The 20,128-nt window shown below is 44.7% G+C and overlaps 1 protein-coding gene across 1 annotated transcript in view; it reads right to left on the reverse strand.

The window, feature by feature from the left end:
* Positions 1–14,748, reverse strand: part of abcc3 (ATP-binding cassette, sub-family C (CFTR/MRP), member 3) — a 106,104-nt gene extending 91,356 nt beyond the window's left edge. The window contains exon 1 of the mRNA XM_070851750.1: positions 14,744–14,748. The gene's annotated coding sequence lies outside the window, so the exon portion shown is untranslated. The remainder of the gene's footprint in view (positions 1–14,743) is intronic.
* Positions 14,749–20,128: the final 5,380 nt, after the last annotated feature.

Genomic DNA, 20,128 nt, shown 5'->3' on the forward strand with positions numbered 1-20,128 from the left:
TTGTGGGACTTAGACTGCCATCACGTACTACGGGAAAGAAGGCACTTTATACTCCTGCTTAAAAATTCCGTTTGCTAATAAAACTTCATATTCTGAGCAAAAAGCTCCAGAACAGCAACTGAAGCGGTGTTGCGATGAGGTTGTTTTGTGACCTGGAAAGTGCGACGTGGTACCAGAATCCAGAGGAGGCCTGTGGTGCTCCGTGAGCAGACAGACAGTGGCCTTACTGGTAACAGCTGGCAACTGACTAGGACACACACACACACACACGGACACACACTCACCTAGATATTTCTGTCCCCATGTCATGTTCTGCCTGATGAAGATTGGCGAAGCGGATGCATTCACTGGTTCGCTGGTTGTGTTTCGGAGAACTAAGGGCAGAGATAATGGCTTCAGGGGTTAAGCAAGTAGTAATTCCCATCATTTCCGCCGTGGCCATTAAGTGATTACTGGGGCGAAGTGGGGACGTTGTTTGGCTGATTTGGATTATTATATATTTTCTCACTCGGACTAAAGTGGGGGACACGTCAGCCTTTTGTTTGGATTTCGTGTCCCCAGACAGGACCGTCTGGGGATTAACCCATCTTTAGGATTTAGTTGCTCTCAGCTCTGCCCCATCTCGTGAGCTATTGTTATCGGTGTGAGCGTGTACAAGTGCAGTTAAAGGTCGTCTCTTTTATGTCACAGTCGCATGAATGATTAACGTCGCAGCATCGTTTTTTGTATCATTCATCATTTATACTTTACATCACTGTCTCTCCAAAAGTGTGCCGCCAGTGTAATACTGCTGCTGGTCACGTTATGCTAAAATGTTCGCCTTTGCTTGATCTTGATGTCTTCTTGATCTGACTTTCTGACAGTGTAGTTGATGAATGCAGTCCTGATCACCTGCAGACTTTCAATCTCACGCAGCGTCCACCACGCCTGTAGATAACTCAGATCACAGGACAGTTTCAAACTGCAAAAATATAACATTAGAGACACAAATGTGAAACTAGAAGGTTTTCATACTGTGCCAACAGGAACGGAAAGTATTGGCTGTCTAGAAATAATCGTTATTATTAGACGTGACATGTGTTGCACATGTCTGGAAAACAATGAAACGCGATTAAAGTGTGATTTCTGCAGCTGGAGTGTGTATTCATCGCACTATATATATATATATAAATATACAGTGGGGCAAAAAAGTATTTAGTCAGCCACCAATTGTGCAAGTTCTCCCACTTAAAAAGATGAGAGAGGCCTGTAATTTTCATCATAGGTATACCTCAACTGTGAGAGACAAAATGAGAAAAAAAAAAAATCCAGAAAATCACTGTCTGATTTTTAAAGAATTTATTTGCAAATTATGGTGGAAAATAAGTATTTGGTCAATAACAAAAGTTCATCTCAATACTTTGTTATATACCCTTTGATGGCAATGACAGAGGTCAAATGTTTTCTGTAAGTCTTCAGTGTTTTCACACACTGTTGCTGGTATTTTGGCCCATTCCTCCATGCAGATCTCCTCTAGAGCAGTGATGTTTTGGGGCTGCCGCTGGGCAACATGGACTTTCAACTCCCTCCAAAGATTTTCTATGGGGTTGAGATCTGGAGACTGGCTCGGCCACTCCAGGACCTTGAAATGCTTCTTACGAAGCCACTCCTTCGTTGCCCGGGCGGTGTGTATGGGATCATTGTCATGCTGAAAGACCCAGCCACGTTTCATCTTCAATGCCCTTGCTGATGGAAGAAGGTTTTCACTCAAAATCTCACGATACATGGCCCCATTCATTCTTTCCTTTACACGGATCAGTCGTCCTGGTCCCTTTGCAGAAAAACAGCCCCAAAGCATGATGTTTCCACCCCCATGCTTCACAGTAGGTATGGTGTTCTTTGGATGCAACTCAGCATTCTTTCTCCTCCAAACATGACAAGTTGAGTTTTTACCAAAAAGTTCTATTTTGGTTTCATCTGACCATATGACATTCTCCCAATCCTCTTCTGGATCATCCAAATGCTCTCTAGCAAACTTCAGACGGGCCTGGACATGTACTGGCTTAAGCAGGGGGACACGTCTAGCACTGCAGGATTTGAGTCCCTGGCGGCGTAGTGTGTTACTGATGGTAGCCTTTGTTACTTTGGTCCCAGCTCTCTGCAGGTCATTCACTAGGTCCCCCCGTGTGGTTCTGGGATTTTTGCTCACCGTTCTTGTGATCATTTTGACCCCACGGGGTGAGATCTTGCTTGGAGCCCCAGATCGAGGGAGATTATCAGTGGTCTTGTATGTCTTCCATTTTCTAATAATTGCTCCCACAGTTGATTTCTTCACACCAAGCTGCTTACCTATTGCAGATTCAGTCTTCCCAGCCTGGTGCAGGTCTACAATCTTGTTTCTGGTGTCCTTTGACAGCTCTTTGGTCTTGGCCATAGTGGAGTTTGGAGTGTGACTGTTTGAGGTTGTGGACAGGTGTCTTTTATACTGATAACGAGTTCAAACAGGTGCCATTAATACAGGTAACGAGTGGAGACAGAGGAGCCTCTTAAAGAAGAAGTTCCAGGTCTGTGAGAGCCAGAAATCTTGCTTGTTTGTAGGTGACCAAATACTTATTTTACCGAGGAATTTACCAATTAATTCATTAAAAATTCTACAATGTGATTTCTTGGATTCTTTCCCCCCATTCTGTCTCTCATAGATGAAGTGTACCTATGATGAAAATTACAGGCCTCTCTCATCTTTTTAAGTGGGAGAACTTGCACAATTTGTGGCTGACTAAATACTTTTTTGCCCCACTGTACATATGTATTACTGTTCATTGTTCAAAGGAGACATAATAAACTCATTTTCCAACTCATACCCTGTTTTTCACCCTTTTTCTGAATGCTCTGTTTTAGTTCCCGTCCCTTGAGGCCCCCTTTCCAAAAAAAGCCCAGTCCATCAACTCATCTGTGAATTGGCACAACATCAGCTGTACAGCATGAAACAGACAAGTTCAACAGGCTAACCTGCCAAATAAACAGCAAAACAACATATAACACCCAGTGTCGATCCATTCTTTAGTTTTTACAGTTACCTGCCTTTGTTATGCGCACAATCCCAAGTAAAAAAAATAAAGTTATACAGACATATACCAGTTTTGCAGTCATTGCGGGGACCTCGTGCATAAATGGAGCGTTTCACACACATTTACTGAAAGATGGAACAGAAAAAAAGAGAAAGAATGGTTTTTTTTCTCAGTCATCTTAAAAAAATTAATCGCTAGTAAATATCCCCCATCATGTCATTAGATGAATTTAACAAGATACAAACCTGGCTGGAAGAAAATAACAGCCACTCATGCAAGCAGTGACATAAAGTAACATATGTCGGGCTCGAGGGAAGAAAAACTATTCATACAACAATATTGTTAGTAATATTCTTACATTTGAGTTTTTTGATTGTAACAAACCAAATCTATTAATCCATACTCTCTCTTGCAGGGTAACACGTTAGACTACATGCAGTGTCCCACTTTTTTAACCACAGCTCTGTGGCACATGTGGAGCGTAACGGTCATCCATTACACTGGTCACTACAAGTAAGAGCGTGGATGCGAATTTCTCAGTGCATTTAACTCTGATCATTAAGCACGCGCAGTGCTGCTGAGTGCTGAGTGGATTCTGCACAGGGATGTAGGTCACACGGTTCTGCCGCTGTGTTGAGCCGTCACAAGTGGCATCAAGATCACTGAGCTACATACAGTTAAATTGTAGGATCTCTGAAGTTATACGGTCGTATTTCAAATGCATCATCTCAGAGATCATTGTCAGTGTTTGCTGACATCTCTTCTGTTGCTTCCACTTTGAAAGTTTGTACGAACGTGTTCCAAAAATCATTTCTAATTACCTTTCCCTTTCCTCCAGACAGTGCTACCCTCAGAACCTCACGGCTCAGGTTACTGACAGTGATGGACGACCAATCAGTGAATGTCTCGGATGACTTACTGAGGTTGCTGCAGTGCAAACTTCCTCAAATCCAAAAAAGAGCTGCTGACATTAGCCTAATTACAGTTGCCTAGCTATGATTGGACAGTTGCTGCTTTGGGGGAGGGGTTTAGTGAATGGCCAGTTACTTACATCTAATAATGTATTGTTGAGGACATAGTCTTGTCTGCCATGTCTCATTTATATTTAGATATCAAGACGATAATTATGGGTTTTGGGAGTTTAGGTGGCAAATGACTTTATGTATGAAGGCCCACTGCTGTTTGTAGCCAATTTAAGGACCAGTGCTAGAGTACATTATGCATGTGTGTGATTATCTATGTTACATAGCGTCACTGATGTGAAGCAGGACTACACTTTATTAGCACCCTTCTAGTCTTTTTCGACCGCTTACAGTTCAAGTTGCGACTGCCAACCTGCCAACAAACTCACAAACACATTCATACACTTTCGGGACACTTCGACGCACAGAATGGGGATCGAACCGCAGATCTTCTGACTGGTGGACAGCCCACTGCCTCTGAGCAAGTGCCAAGTTTGTAGCAACTCACCCTGCTCATCATCTCCCACCTCAACCGGCGATGCTACATGATGCGTATGTGTAGCACATTCGGATCGCCAGTCTTTTGTTTCTCACATTCAGTGACTCACAGATTTCCTCGCTCTTTATGTCCCGACAATCTACTGCCTGCGTACCTGCGTCATCCACCACCTGTCTATCATGGCACATGTTTTGGAAGCAGCCGGGAGGAATTAGTTGCTGCAGTCTGGAATTGCGCCGCAGTCTGACAGCAGTCAGATAGCTAGATAGAACGGTTCTGTGTGCACTGCAATGTTGAGAGGTGGGGAAGCAGCAGCGTCAACTACAGCACTTATGTAATCAGGGAGTCATCTGAAGGTGTGTGTGTGTTCTTCTATCTAGATCCTCAAGAGGTCTGCTGCAAGCAACAAACTATTTTTTAGTGATTTATATCCGCAGAACAGCTTTTACCAGTGAGAAAAAAGGAAAAGGAGCTCATTTTTTATGTAGGTTTAACAAGACCCTTTCAGAAAATCAGTGAGATGTACATCCTGATAATGGGAGAACTGTTTCTGGTTTTCCATTGGCAGAAATTGAGGAGAATACCTGGTACATGGTACTTTTCTGGTATCGCCGCCATTGAAGTTCCATTTGAGCTGAGCTGATCCTGAAAGGTGACCGCTGATGTTAAGCCAGGTGGCGAACAGAACCAGAACCCACGCGCACGACTCAAAAGTATCAAAATAAACTTTATTAAGAAAAGACAAAACAAACAAGCACGGTGGCAAAAGCTAATACTATGGAAACAAAAACAACTCCATAAAAGCAGGAGCGAAAAACAAAAAGTATCAACACAAAGACAAAACTCACAGACACGGATTCAAGACAAGGTCCAAGGAAACAAGAATGCTGGTTGACAAGACAAAGGTACATGACGAACTGGCACAGGACAAAGGGAGACGGAGACTAAAATACACAAGGTAATGGGGAACAGGTGGAACCAATCAAGGCGCGGCCAGACAATCACAGAGGACAAGACACAGGAGGACAGGAACTAAAGCCGGAAGTGACAAGAGACGAGACAATAACTAAACTCAAGATCATAACAGCTGATTGGTCACTTGTACACACAAGACGTCCTGCACAAGCTGCCCCGCCTTTGAAGAGCCGAGCTACAATCAATAGTGACCACAGTCTTTTTATTCACTTCATTCAGATAAAAAAAAAAAAGCAACCTGCAAAACCCCGCTGTGGTTAATTAATGAAACGCAGACGTATCAAGGAAACAATCCCTTCGATATCTTCTGTTATGAGACTAGTGTGGCTCCTTCGAGGAATGGGGCAGTGCATAGTGGGAGTGCGTAACGAGTGGGTGGTTGAGCGAGTGAGATAGAGAGAGAGAGAGAGAGAGAGAGAGAGAGAGAACTTCCCTTCCATGGTGGTGAGAGACAGCAGAGAAAAAGGTTGGTGATGAAGCTGTTTAGCAGCAAATGGACAGGGGAGGTTTACAGTTTGTCAGTGTGTAAAGGCTGGAAGGTTAACACCTCCAATGTCCCAGCGTGTTTGTGTCGCATTGAAAATGATGTCACGGCGGTTTCACACAGTGTCGCTATGACGATCAGTAGAGCCGAGCCTAGCCGAGCTGAACCATGAAATGAAAAAACAGCAAAAGATACTGTTTGAGGAATGCATTCTAAAAACAACTACAGGTTAGTTCTTGTAGTTTGGCTGCTGACTTGTCTCACTTAAACACAGTTGGAGCTGCATCAGTAATTGTGAGGACATTACAACACTTAAAAACACGACTCCAAAATTCAATTCAATTCAATTCAATTCAATTTTATTTGTATAGCCCAATATCACAACAGAGTGTCTCATAGTGCTTTACAAAGTTCACTGAAATAAACAAGTGTAAGCGAACAAACAATCTAATAAAGAGTCCAGCAGTCGATGAGGCCAGTGGATCAGTCCGATGGATCAGTCCGAGGCATCACCTGCCCTTTATGACCCTCCTTCTTCGGGAAGGAAAAACTCAAAAAACCCAGTGGGAAAAGAGAAACCTCCGGGAGCACCACAGTGAAGGAGAGATCCAGCTCCCAAGGACGGACAGGCTGTAGCCTTGGACAGACGCACATCCATTGGCTGGTGGAGAACCACATCAGCGGGGCCAGGACCAGGATCCATAGGAACCAGGGAACCACATCAGCAGAACCAGGACCAGGATCCACAGGAACCAGAGAACCACATCAGCGGGACCGGGACCAGGACCCACAGGAACCAGAGAACCACATCAGCAGGGCCAGGACCAGGATCCACAGGATCCACAGGAACCTGAGAGATGAGAAAGCACAGAAACGCTCCGGGGGAAGATAGCAAGTTAGAGGCAGACATTTGACTGACATGAGACATAACGATGGAGAGGAAGAGGAGGAGAGAGAATAGAGGAGCTCAGTGCACCATAGGAGTCCCCCGGCAGTCTGAACCTATAGCAGCATAACTAGGGGCTGGTCTAAGGCCTGATCCAGCCCTTAAATATATGCTTTGTCAAAAAGGAAGGTTTTTAGTCTACTCTTAAATGTAGAGAGGGTGTCTGCCCCCCGAACCCAAACTGGAAGGAGATTCCACAGGAGAGGAGCCTGATAGCTGAAAGCTCTGCCTCCTGAACTACTTTTGGAGACTTTGGGAACCACCAGTAGACCTGCATTCTGGGAGCGCAGTGCTCTAGTGGGGTAGTACGGTACTATAAGCTCTTTAAGATATGATGGGGCCTGACCCTTAAGAGCCTTGTAGGTGAGGAGAAGGATTTTAAACTCTATTCTAGATTTTACTGGAAGCCAATGAAGAGAAGCCAGTACAGGAGAAATGTGGTCTCTTCTTTTAGTTCTCGTCAGAACACGAGCAGCAGCGTTCTGGACCAACTGGAGAGTCAAAAGTAGTGCAGGAGGCAGAGCCTTCAGCTATCAGGCTCCTCTCCTGTGGAATCTCCTTCCAGTTTGGGTTCGGGGGGCAGACACCCTCTCTACATTTAAGAGTAGACTAAAAACCTTCCTTTTTGACAAGGCATATAGTTTAGGGCTGGCTCAGGCCTTAGACCAGCCCCTAGTTATGCTGCTATAGGCTCAGACTGCCGGGGGACTCCTATGGTGCACTGAGCTCCTCTATTCTCTCTCCTCCTCTTCCTCTCCATCGTTATGTCTCATGTCAGCCAAATGTCTGCCTCTAACTTGCTATCTTCCCCGGAGCCTTTCTGTGCTTTCTCATCTCTCAGGTTCCTGTGGATCCTGTGGATCCTGGTCCTGCTGATGTGGTTCTCTGCTTCATGAATCACTGCTGCTCGTCGGCCACTCATCATGTTTTTCAATAATATCATACTGCTAATCTGTTAGTCACACTCCTATTGTTAGTGCTATAGTCACTGCTAGTATGTTGGTTGCTGTTTGTGTTGTCTCTCTCTCTCTCTCTCCCTCTCCCCACGCGGACCCCTCCAGCCACCCACATTGAGCCTGGGTCTGTTCCAGGTTTCTTCCCGTTAAAGGGGAGTTCTTCCTGCCACTGTTGCCCAATATAATATAATATCTGATGCTGCTCATGTGGGAATTCTTGAATCCTTAATTTTGAATTCCTGAATCGTTGCGTCTCTCTCTAATTAAAGAGTTTGGTCTAGACCTGCTCTTTATGGAAAGTGTCTTGAGATAACACTGCTGTGAATTGGCGCTATATAAATAAAGATTGATTGATTGATTGATTGACTCCTGAGTGCGTCTCAGTCAAATCTGAACACAGAGCATGATTAAAAGACTCTTCTTTTCACTTTGACATCCATGAGATCACTTCAGGCAAGAACAGATAACAGCTAATTCAGAATACAATAAGCGTGCCAAGTCACCAAAATGGGAACAAATACAAGCTAAAAAATGGACAGTACATCCATCCATTGTCTACACCGCTTATCCCTAAGGGTCCCGAGGGGGCTGGAGCCAATCTTAGCAGACAATGGGCGAGAGGTGGGGTGAACCCTGTACTGGTCACCAGTCAATCACAGGGCCAACACACAGAGACAGACAGCCATTCACACTCACACTCTCACCTACGGGCAACTCACAGGCAGCAATTAACCTGCATGTCTTTGGACTGTGGGAGGAAGAACACAAACATGGGGAGAACATGTAAACTGCACAAAGAAGAGGTTCAAACCACATTCGAACTGTAAACCTTCATGCAGTGAGGCAACAGCACTAACCACCACCGTGCTGCACTAGGCTGTTTCAGACAATGCTGTACGGAGTGGATGTCAGCTGCTTCTCCTTTTTCAACATACAAACACACCTGAAACATTTTTGATTATGGGCCCTTAAATGTGGTCATTAGATGGTAAATGGACTGTATAGTATAGTAGCGTTTTAGTAATTCAAAGCACCGTTCACACCACAGTCACCTGACCTGCTCTAAACATGGGTCACAGAGTTATGATATTTTTATATAGTTATGACCTCCGATCTTTGTTCCTGGAGATCTGTGGGATCCGCCAGCTGTCCTAGACGGAGAACCTGAGACCCTGCGCAGCCAAGCAGGCCGCAGTGCGCTCTGCGATAGACGACAGCACATCCTGAGGTTCCTCCACCACCACCGCAATGTGCACTTTGTTAGTAATTAGCACCTTGTTGACGAGGGCAGGAGCCCATTACGCACTCAGGGCACAGGTAGCCTTCCACATGCGTTCTGATGATGATGTGACCGATAATATGTATGTATGTGTATATATATACACACACCCCTCTTTAACACACAATGTAATATAAGAAAAATACAGCAGTAATTATTACAAACTCTTGACAAAAACACAGAGTTGTCTGGAGCCTGCTGTTTGTACAGTATTTAAAATGGTTTTAGCATCAGTACCAAGCCTCTGCATGTATTCAAAGCACAGAGGAATGCTGATACAGAATGCTGATATGACAGAGATATTGAACAAAAACCTCAGGTCAGGCCAGATCTGACCCATCCTCATTGAATACATATTTTTCGTAAATGCCAATATACAAGTTTTCACCAAGTGTGTGTGTGTGTGTGTGTGTGTGTGTGTGTGTGTGTGTGTTTTTCTGTCCTTATTGGAATCGTTTAGGGTATAAACACACGAAGGGGCCAGTAGTCCTCATGGGGACAAATGTGTCCTCAAGTTTAATGAGGTAAAACACCATTTCTGAGGTTCTGTTTAAAATTAAGGATAAGGTGTGCACTGAGGTTAGGTCAAGCTGAGGTTAGAGTTTGGGTTAGGCCGTCCACAATAAATGGAAGTCAATGCAATGTCCTAAAAAGTATAGCTGTGTGTGTGTGTTTCAGGCAGAGGCCACAGGAAAGAGCTGATGCATTTCCACAGTGGCCTGACAGCCTCACTCCGAGTAAGTGATATATGATCGCTTCAATCATTGATCACTAATCCATATCCAGTGCAAAGGGTCTTTGCTTACTCATGCTCTTTCACCCAGTCATTCTCTATCTTCTCTGTCACACGTACACAATCACTGCTGCCACCACAGAGCTGACTGTAGCTGGAACTGAGGGTCCATTTCCCTGGAGGGAGTCACGTTTACGGTACATGTCCATCTCTGTGGAGCAGTGCAGTGCGGCAGCAGAGGCTCGCAGAGTTAGAAGGTTAACAAGGCTCACATGGAGCCTCAGCTGTGATCATCTCTGCTGAATATCATCTTGTGTGTTTTCTTTGAGACATGCAGCAGAACTGGCCTGTGCTCTATGGTCGATATTGAAATCTGAAGATGGCACGACTTGATTTAAGTTCCATGTCTGGATTTAAAGTGAATGAAATGTCATGTTTTCACTGCTCGATTAAAGGTTTTAATGGTGTGATTCTGAAGCGTAACACCCTTTCAACACACTGGAGTCAGGCAGTTAGCCATATGAGAGGCTTATGGGAAATTGCGTACAGATCCGCCTCTTGACTTATTATCTCCAAGTATGACTTTAACTATTTTGTTATTCCAGGGAATTGATCAAACAGTCACTGGAAGTACATGTTAATTAGGTCATCAACGTTTTAGCGAAATGAGATGTTTCCGAAGCAACAAGGTCAAGAATGTGTGCCGCTTCCTGTGCTGGCAAGAGCATCTGAAATCCGAAATCTACTCAGCTCTGGTCTTCACACATTCAGCTGTTGTTAAATCCTGAATGGATCAGTGCCGCATGCTAATCCTCAGTTTCTTTACGTACTTAGATTCATTATGAAGAAGCAAATCATGATTTATAGACTGACTAATGAACTTCTTGGAAAGCATTAGCGAAGTCTTTAATGCAAAACAAGTGTAATATCCAAAAAGATTAATCATGATTACACCTCAGTTTTGCAGTGTATTGTCACCGTAGTCATTAACTCTCTTGATATCTATTCAGACAGGAGGAAATACTGCATTTGTTGGGGACTATTTTCAGTGACAGATTCATTCACATTCAGTGCTTTACACAGGATTTCAGCGACTCGGACCAAAAGAAACGTGCCTCCCTCAACCCCGCCAGCTCGGCTCCTTGGCCAGGTCTCTTGTTCGTACTTCTTTCATTCCACGCACAAGTGTAGCTTTTGTGCTACTGTGTTAGCTTAGTAGCTTAGCTGAGTCTGTCACTGAGCAGCAGCTCTAACTCGTTTTTCGGCTTGGTTTCACTGTGCTGCGTGTTTGCTCGCCTCAAAGAACAATTCCTGTCGACCGAAACAAAGAAGAGAGAAGCACCGATTACAACACACAAAGAAGAAGTCGGACTTAATGCTCTGCTCAGGTCGCCATCACTCAACTGTAGCTTTACATAGCAAATACATGTTAAATGCAATATTAATGCTCTGTATGGTGTATAGAGAATCTTTAAGATTGTGCAGCCCAGTGTTAATGTGTGTGAGACAGTCACAGCTAGATCGGAAGATGAATTTGAACCACAGCGCTGCTTCCAGTCTCAGTCTGTGCTGGTGACATCTTACATCTGCAGTTCCTCCAATTCTCTCTGTGACACTTGCCCTGATTTCCATTATCATTTCATAATATTCAAAGTGTTTTTCCTTTGTCGCAGCCCTGCACACGGTCTCCTTCAACACACACACACACACACACAAACACGCACACACGCACACACACACACACACACACACACACAGATAGATAGATAACTGGTGTGTTTCTCACATATGCTAATTCGGGTTTGTTCACTGTTGTGTGTGGTGACATAAAAGAGCAGCTGTTGCCAGGGCTCAAAGAACGAGAGGAGCAGATCCCTCACTGCAGCAAAGAGTGCAGACACACACACACACACACGCACACATCTACAAGGATTAATATGATCAAAAGACCTTTTCCTCTTTACTTTATGGTATAATAGGACTGAAACAGACTTACACCATATATGATTTGTGTTTTACAGGTTTGATCCAATCCTTTCTTCTTCTCCTTTGGTTTTAACCACTGAGAATGTTGTATATCATTGCTATCGAGGAGTTGCTCCTCTATCAGCTCCTCAGAGGAGCTACCTTTGCCTGCACATGCAGATGGAGAGCAGATGCTGGTTTGTTGGCCTCCTCAAGTAGCCACACCGAATACAGAGGCCGGTCGCACAGGTAGGTTGGGCCCTAAAGACTACAGTACCTACAGTACCAGACAGGCAGCGAGTCACTTAGGCTTTAAACAAGACATATGCCATTAATCATATATCCACAACTTCAAGTTAAATTTGGTGAACAGAGTGAGAGCACTGAGTCTGACAGAGCTGGGGATGGAGAGGAAGGAGCAGCACAGAGTCCTCTGTCTGCTCAGACCAACCTGCTGCAAACAGCCTGCAGGCTTCTTCTCCTCATCCCCAGATATCTGAGAAATTAATGCAGAAAACTAATGCTAATATTTCCTTTTCCTCAATACATATTCCCAAATCTTTTTCTCCCCTTCCTCTCCAAACTGACCCCTCCTTTGTGTTCTCACTCAGGCTTTGACTCTTTGACTCATGATATTGCATGTGAAGAGACACACACACAGCGTGTTTTTATTCCATATATAAGCTTACAGGCCGTTCTAGGATATCACTACCAATAAGAGATCTCGTCCCTTTAACCTCACTGACAGATGAAGTGGTTCTAGCCGAGGTTTAAGTTAAATCAAGTGGAAGCGGAGCTGACTGGGCAGGTCCCTCACAGGCTCCCATCATTCCTGGTAATTACACTGTCACAGTGAAGGGGCTGTACTTTGATAGTGCAGGCACACCAAACATCTATATGATGCTCAGAGAGCTCTTCCACTCATCTTTAACCACTTACAAGGTTGTTCTCGATATAGTTATCACACCTCGAAGAAAAAGACATTCTGGACCACAGGAAACTGCTGCACCGAGCTGCCAACTCATCCCTTTAATTGGAAAGGGATTCTGTGGAGGGGTAACAATGCAGAGAAAAAGCATCCCAGCCTCATTTTTTTCAGCATTTTGCGTGACAAATGCTGAAATTTCCCACATCTTATTTTCCCGGGCCCCCCCAGTGGAAGAGCCCCAAAGGATCCCTGGTGATCCCTGAACCTCACTGCTTGAGCCACAGTCTGTGTACTTGCTGCGGGATGGTAATCCTCACAAATCAGGATGCTTATTGCCCATGTGATGAGTGTTGGTGGAGAGATCAGAAACAGCCTCTGGAGACAGCACCTCCCCATTTTCATCCCGTGATGCAACCTCTCGGTAACCAGGGGGCTGTTTTTGCACAAAGAATCAGTCACGGGTAATGTGTCACCGAGAGAAAATATGCTACATGAGCCAACTGCAGCGTGTTTCTGGTCAGAACAAGGGGTTATTTGGTGTAAATCTGTATAATATTATGCAGCAAGAGCTCAGGAAAAACAACTTTATGCTATTTGTTTCAAATACAGAGCAGGATCCTACAGTGAGTTGAATATTGTGCCAGTGGTTAGTTAGAGATGCAGAGACTGAGCCACGGTTGCAAAACAGAACAGACTATCAGGTGATATTTGTGTTTTCACAACACATTTATATTACAAGTGGGACTCTTGCACTGCATAGATGCCCCCTCTGTTTTGGACTTATGAGGCATTCAAGTACAGCGTGTCAACTCCATTTTCGGAGCTTTGAAGTCATAAATTGCTGTTAAGAAGTGATCTTGGATTGAAACAAAAATCAAATCAAACATGTGCGACAATAGTTCTTTGCCGACTGTTGGAATGGAGTGTGTTCTGTAAAAGTACGCACCTGATTTATGTGGATTATCACCAAAATAGTTTTGTTTTTTTCTCCATCTAACCTTTATTTCACCAGACATGGCCAAGATACAAACTCAAACAACAGAAAAAAAATAGGTCATTGTAAAATAATGCTAAAAGCAGGCTTATTTAGCTAGGGTTTACTAAATATTAAAGGTGGACTGTAGATTATAAAGTGCATCTTTTAGAGAAGCTGTGCGGATAAACAAAAAACTGTGTCGTCTGCGTAACATTGACGGTCAGCTCACGTCAACAGCAGAATCACCAGAGAAGAAAAGTGGGCCAAGCACTGACAATTCAACTGCAACTGATTTTTTTTTTAAGTGTGAGAAGGATTTCACATATAGTACTGTAGTAGTATAATAGTGATAAATCACCTGTGACAGGTGTTTACAGATATTCAGTTTTGTGTCTAAAACTAATTCTTGTCTGTAAGCGTTGCCTCTTATTTTCATCTAACTTCTACTTACTTCTGTAATCTGAATATGATTTTTTTTTTTTTATGTGTATGAGAGAGAATATCAGTCTCATCACTACTTCTATGCCCCTGCGTGTGTTTAATTATGTCCGACTGATCCTGAAGGCAGCATAGTCTGTACGGAGACAGGAGCAGCGGCGGCTCCCGGCGGAGCAGAGCTGCGATTGGCCAGAGCTGAGAGGAGGGGGAGGGCCCCTTCTCCTCTGCTGCCTCCCCTCTCTTTCCCCTCTCCCCTCATCTCTCCTTCCATCCTAGAGGACAGAGCGATGCGGAGACAATAGGACGCAGAGCGGGAGGAGGCTGCAGGATGCTCGGCGCCTCATCCGCCGTATCTCGGCTGCACGGAGGCTTCTCACAGGACACCGACAGCAGGCGTTTCTCCCGTTTCTCCCGGCTCACCTGGCCTTAGTATGCGCTCAGATCATCCAGTGTGTTCACCAGCAGCCCGGGCTGACAGGGCGGACTCCACAGCCCCCATATGGGAACCGATTGAATGGTGAGTGGCGGAATAAACCCGTGTATCCTCAGCTGCACCCTGGCGAAGCCGCATCCGAATCCTGCATCAGCATCATCATCAGCATCCATACAGCAGTAACTGTAATAACTGATGCATTACACTGTGTGTGATCGTAATGAGTGCATCTATTAGGCCCATTGTGCAGCAGCACACACTGAAAACAATGCTGTGATTGGTCTCTGGTGGTGTGTGTGTGTGTGTGTGTGTGTGTGTGTGTGTTCATGTCCCATTTATCTCCAGCAAACAACAGAAATGCTACGCGTGAGCTTTTTTTTTTTTTGCTGATTGTTTACTAATGGGGATCGTTATGGTGGAATCTGTGTTATTGATCACAACACAGCCTCTTGCACCCCCTTCCCCCCCTCCCTCACCCACCAGCACCCCCACCTCCACCATGCATGCTGTCAGGTATCTGCAGCAGCTCATGTGTGTGTGTGTGTGTGTGTGTGTTTACGTGTGATCGCCTCTGTTGCACTAAGTGAGAGTGATTTTCCTTGGGAGTCAGTCTGAGGACATAATGCAGGTGGGGTCCGACATGACGTAGCACCCCCCCCACCCCCACCCCATAAAACCACCACCACCACCACACCAAGCAGTGCTGAAGCTGAAGATGTCTGGAGAATAATAAGGGACCATAATGTTTACATCCTGGCTGCCCACGTCCACATGCTGCTGTCTGGACCACGTTCCACTATTTTCACCCAGAAAATTCACTTCTCATGGAGTTCTCAGTTATTACTTTGGAGAAGGAGCAAAGCACCTTGTAATTAACGAAACTATTTTAAAATAATCTAATGCAGCGTTGCGTATTCTGAGCCACTGTGGGAGGTTGTCTGGTTGCCTGCATGTGTGTGTGTGTGCATGAGTGTTTTAAGCTCGAGACACAGCTGATCAAAGAGGGTTTAAGCTCCTTGATGGCACATAAAAGCAGACAGATCTCTCACACACACACACACACACACACACTTCGGCTTGATGAGTCACAGATCACAATGTAGGTCAGATAGACGCACCGGTGCTGAACAACCCACCACGACTGGTAACTTGGACGGGGCTTCTCCTCATCACGTCAGAGCACTGCTCCGTCAGGAACATGGGAAGACTGATCATGTCCCAGTGCGTCTTGTGAAAAGACAAAAACTACGATGTTTGGTGGAGATGCGGCCTCACTGGTAGGACTGTAGGACTGGCTGACACTGTTGATGTGGAAGGATATTTTACAGTATTCATGACAAAGGTATTGAAAATCACTTAATCAAACTTATGTTTAAAAAACAGATTCACATTTAGAAGTGTGTGACACCAAAAGAAGCCCCTTCAGCAACTCATTCATTTATTTGTCGAACATTAACACGGTTATATTATCATGATACAAAGTTAATGATAGATAACAGTGAATTATTATTACCAGTTAAAGTTAGACGTTTTGGGAAATGCTCATGTTCACTTTCTCGGGCCAGATGAGATGATCGATACCAATCTCACGTCTGTAAGCTCATCTTAGCGTAGCGTAATGACTGGAAACAGGGAGGAACAGCCAGCTTTGATCTATCCAGAGCCAAACATCCACCAGCACCTCTAACGTTGTCTAATTAACACAGCGGCTCTGTATGAAATCCATACACCAGGGGAGACGTGTGCTAGAACTATTTCTTGGCTGCTGCTGGTAGGGGGATCTTTTCCCCCTTTCCGTCCGGTCTTTCTGCTAAGCTAAGCTAATGACCTGCTAGGCTGATGGTCAGAGGTATAAATCTTCTCATCAATCTTCTTCTTCGCACTTCTATAGTTCTTTTTTTATTTTTTTCCATACTTGTTTGCCTCTAATTCTGGTTAAGCTGAAAAAACATTGTTACTCACTAGAATCTATCGTCTTTCAAAACAAAACTGTAGCCCAGATGACCCTGATGACATTATGCGACTGTTTTCATGTAGAAAATGGCTGGAGTGCCCCTTTAAAGCCAGTTTGAATGAGGTTTTAGGCCAGAGAGGATTTGGAGGTCAGAGGTCAGAGGTCAGTCACAGAAGGAGGACGTCTGAATAATTATTTTTCTGGCCTTTAGACTGAGCTGCTACACCGGGGGTTTGATTTGATTATGTCAGTGGGTCTACTGTCTCCTTGTGTGGGAATATTGGCCTCCACACTATTTATCTTTCTCCACACCAACACACACACACACACACACACACACACTTGCTGGCACTTTGCTACTCAACGGTCCTTGTCATTGGGTGCCACTCTCCCTCTCGTCCCTCTCTCATTATTTTCTCTCCCCTGTCAGTGCCTGGTTACACACACAGACACACACACACTCACCGCACACTTTGATTATGTGTGTGTGTGTGTGTGTGTGCGGCAATCAGTCACCTCTGATCTTCCCAGCTTTTGGTCAACAGAAGACAAATCCTATGTGGGCACGAGACGTGGCGGCTTGATGCGTGTCGCCGATGCTCCTCACATGTTTGCGGCTCGTGTTATTGGGAAAACTGAAAGCTCGCTGAAACGGAAAAAAGAGGAGGAAGATGGCATCGCTGTAATTGTTGGAGGGCAGTATGGCTGCATCAGCGGGGGTGGACGTGGCTGCGATCATCGCCTTGGCTCGCTGAATGTGCTCGGCCGGTCAGCTCTGCCCGCTGGTTGCATAAGCAGTCTGGGATTTAGTCAGCGGCAGCCCCTGGTAGCCGCTCTGTTTCCACAGGGTGTTGAACCTGGTGGTACAGTGTCAGTGTCAGGAGGAGGAGGGGAGATGGGGGGGCGGGGGGGCTGGATTTGTGCTCACTTGAAAGGAACATGGTGTATTTTGTGTTTATTTCCAGCACGTAGCGTTCGAAAACCTGTGGGAGTGTGCAGGTGCAGTCCTGAGGAGAAAAGTAGGTTTATTACGAAATGGTATAATAAACAGCATAAATACAAGGTTCAAAGAATCTTTCTCATCTGTTAACCAGTTGATTGATCCAAAAATCAATCAAATCAATCACAAGTTAACATATTGAGTCCAAAACTGAAGATGATATTCAGTTTACAGTGATGTAACAAGCAGTAAATCCTCACATTTAAGAGGCAGGAACCAGCATGTGCTTGATGAATAATTTAAACAATGAATCGATCGCTTTGACACTAATGAGGCTGTCACAGAAGAGACTGGCAGCCTCCACGCTGCTCTTTGCCTCATGGGGGTAAACTGCTGCATTGCTTTAAAGCTGCATTGTTTCATCATCTTTATCAGTTTTTGCAGAAAACTCCAACACCGAGCTGAAAGTACAACACTGACACATCGCGACCTTGTAAAGTTGTTATTGCGAACATCTTACCAAAATTTGCAGATTTCACAACAGAGCAACATTAGCGTTCATTCAGAGTCGTGTTTCTTCTTTTAGCTCTGTTTTAGTCTCCACCAGCTCCTGGGGGAAATGTCTCTGTGGCTCTTAAGCTGTTCGCTGTTAAACCTAAGCTAGCTGCTGCCTCTGTCTGCTGCTTGGTAATGGAGTGCACAATCGGCTTATCTGAGCTTTTTGGCTGAAAACAGCTGGCTGAAAAGTGCTTAACTCGAGTGGTATTTGTGGGCCGGAAAACCAAAACAATGAGCTAAAAGACACTGGAATGCTCAATAAAGTAACAGTTATTATCTCCATCTTCACAAATAGTTTGATGTTTTAAAAAAAAAAAAAGACGAGGAGCTGCAGGATAAATGTTTTAGGACCTTGTTTGCGTCCGATTTCAATTTTCCAATCAGATTTCAGCCCTGCCAGAGCGCTGTCCAATCATTGGCTGTGCAGTTTTTTGTACCAAAGATGTGAAATGCTCTCTACATGGAGATCCGACATTTGTCCTGACCCAATAACTCATTCAGTCCAACAGACGCAGCTCTCTTTGTGTGTGTGTGTGTGTGTGTGTGTGTGTGTGTGTGGGGACACGGATGTGACAGAACAAATATTAATATTGTTTTTCACTGTAATGAAACAGCTGAGTGAGAGTTGTGCAGCAGCTCACTCTTGACTCTCTGACACGAGTGCATTTAAAACGACATTTTATTTAATGAAACCCCCATAAAATAAAATGCGTAGTTGTGTTAATTACTACGTTTATGAGCTTAATGTAGTTTAGATCATCAGAGAAAAGGTGCTTTGAGGTTCTCTGCCATTCACTGAGGTAATCCACTCAGTATCAGCACTTATAAAAAATCAAACACATCAAACTGTAGAAGAGTCAGCAGCTGATGGAAGGAGTTCAAAAGGTTTTGTGTTGTCATTTTCACTGAGTCACATCGGGTTCAACTACTACACAGCTACCCCGCGCACTACTGGACAGTGAACACACCAGTAAGGACTCATTATATAACTGTAAAAAATAAAGTACAAAAGAGCTCCAACTATGAAAATAGAAACACGGAAACATGTGTGAGTACCAATATTGCACAAGCTAATAAGTGATAGAATATTACATAGAATAGATTTATGCACATAAGAGCACATGAAATTGCCACACAGACACAGAAATCTAAAGGAAATATGAACTAATACTTAAGTAATGAAGCCAAACAAGTCAAATATTCCCCTGCAGAACTAAAGCACACACACACACACACACACACACACACACACACACACGGTGCTGCATGTATCCTGCAGTGCTACAATAAGCACTTCTGACCCTGGACAGAAACAAATGGCCTTCTCTGTTTACAACCCCCTGCATGGGTGTGTATGTGTGTGTGTGTGTGTGTGTGTGTGTGTTTATGGCATGTGTACGAGGGCTTTTATTTGAGGCGCAGAGTGTGCTACAGCACATCCTCTCTGCGCCGCCGAACTGACTCATCCCTTCTCACCTGCTGGTGTCAACTGCTCTTCCTGTCCGCTCCACACAAAAAAAGGTGACACTCCCACAGAGCAGCACTGAAGCCTGTGGAGGGGATGACGAGGTACTTCCACTAGTGTGTGTGTGTGTGTGTGTGTATTTTAGCTGGTGACTTAATGTGATGAAGCAGGTTATGACTGCTTGCAGCTGCTCGGCCCACAGCAGAGTGTTATTTTCTGCATCCCCAAAGATGGTTGACTCTTTGGAGGATTTGTGGGGAATAAAGCCACATGCCATTTGCGCGTGGACCGACGGGGGCGTGCGTACGCCGGCGGACCAAGTGCTGCTGGATTTTCTCCGAACGATGACAGGAAGGCAGATTCACGAGTGTCTGCTCAGGGATGGAGAGAGGCTGCTTTCCAAGCGCTTCAGATTACGTAATGAGTGTGTGAGTCTGTGTGCGTTTGTGTGAGCCCTACATTTCTTCCACATGTGCCTGGATCTATAGAGTGAGGGTGAGGACTTGGCAGGTCTGGCTGCTCAGGAAGGAGAAAAAGAAAGCAATCACTAAGAATAATCACACTGCAGCAGGGAATGGATTTGCTCGAAA

The sequence above is a fragment of the Pempheris klunzingeri genome, chromosome 20 (genome assembly GCF_042242105.1).
Source record: "Pempheris klunzingeri isolate RE-2024b chromosome 20, fPemKlu1.hap1, whole genome shotgun sequence".
NCBI lineage: Eukaryota > Metazoa > Chordata > Actinopteri > Acropomatiformes > Pempheridae > Pempheris > Pempheris klunzingeri.